Below are 1599 nucleotides of genomic sequence, written 5' to 3'. Positions count from 1 at the left end.
CTCTCTCTCTCTCTCTCTCTCTCTCTCTCTCTCTCTCTCTCTCTCTCTCTCTGAGGGACTGTGTTCTCCGCATCTCAAACGAATCTTCTCGCTCCTGCGCGAAGAGACCGTTGAGCAATTAATTCGCGCGCGCTTAATACAATTGGACACACGTGCGCCGATGATCGTGCGGGACGAAAGAGACTCGGCCCGGCACACCGACGTCTGGTATTCGGATGTAACCAGCTGGTCGACGAAGAAAACGACGTCGGCACAATGTAGGGCGATTTCATTGGGCCGGAGTTATAAATAGACTTTCATGTTCCATAGTTATCAATAAGAGATGCCGGCTGCCGTGCACGGTAGCACAGTGACGGTACTCTCCGCAGACACCAAGGCGCGTCGCTGGCATACGTCGATGTAAGCTTTTTATTCCGCGCCGGTGACGCAAACAATAGCTGTCGTGTCGTAAATAATAAGTGTCCACGGCTTTTGGTCCAAGGGGAGGGGGTGGATGCGTGGGTGGATGAGTTTCGCTTTGAAAGATACCGAAATCGTGCCGGAACACTAGGTTGCTGGATGCATTGCGCAAGACAATCCGCGCGTCCACGCACGAGTACTACTAACGCCTCCGTTGATAGTGATTGCTGCACGTGGCCGGTCGCTTCACTCGGATTACAACCTTTGGACGTAAGTAACAACGTATTAAACACGGGGAACGTCGCGGAGCTTTTACGTGTCGCGTGATGGCGTGCGCTCGGCTGGCGCGGAACGTAAATATTGCTACTGCTCTATACTACTTACTACCGCCACCAACGCGCAACCGAAACTTTGTGCCGTGAAATCCGTCATGTTTCCGGCGTGTGCTGTCGTCTCTGGCCGTCTCGACACATTATGCACTACGAAAATTCAGTCGCAACTCGCGAGCCCGCGAGGCGAGATTAAATTGCAAGCCTGTTGAACAGCGCCAATTGCACCACGGCGGCACGCATTTGTAATCGGTGCACAACCGCTGTAGGTGAGTGGGAAACTTTTCACGGCGAAAACAATACGAAGGGAGGAGGAGAAAAAACAAGCAGCAGAATCCGCTTTGGAAACATTTTAACTCGGGGGATCGCGGACTTGCGCGTTTCAAATATTGCCGGCTCGAGTCCTGTTCGCGGTCGTGAAAGAGAATGACAGTAGGAGGAAACGCGAGGGGAGGAAGGCGCCGGGAGGGGAAGAGGGGATCTCGAGACCGCGTACAATGCATAAAAGTAAACGTGTGGAGCGTGAATATACGTGGAGTGATATTCACGATATGTATGCACGACTGGTCACAACTCAGCACGTATACGAAACATTTATCAGACTGTTGTACGTGGCATTTAGCTGGTCCACGCGTTTCCCAAGTATCGTCGTGGCAAGACCGTTCTCGCGAGATCGATACAATTATTTGCGATACACGATTCGATTTGCGTCACAACTTGCGCTGCTGTTGCGACAACGTCATTGCTCAATTAACGATTCAACCAAGGAACTTCGCGAAACGATTCGTAAACTTCGTTTATCCCGACGAAATATTTCAAGCGCAGTCGGGCAGCGCTTTTTCTACTTTCACAGCCCCCCCCCCCCCCCCCC

The sequence above is a fragment of the Odontomachus brunneus genome, unplaced genomic scaffold (genome assembly GCF_010583005.1).
Source record: "Odontomachus brunneus isolate Ranch 3 - 2012 unplaced genomic scaffold, Obru_v1 Obru_scaffold_027, whole genome shotgun sequence".
Classification (NCBI taxonomy): domain Eukaryota; kingdom Metazoa; phylum Arthropoda; class Insecta; order Hymenoptera; family Formicidae; genus Odontomachus; species Odontomachus brunneus.
Note: the sequence above shows the minus strand (reverse complement) of the source record.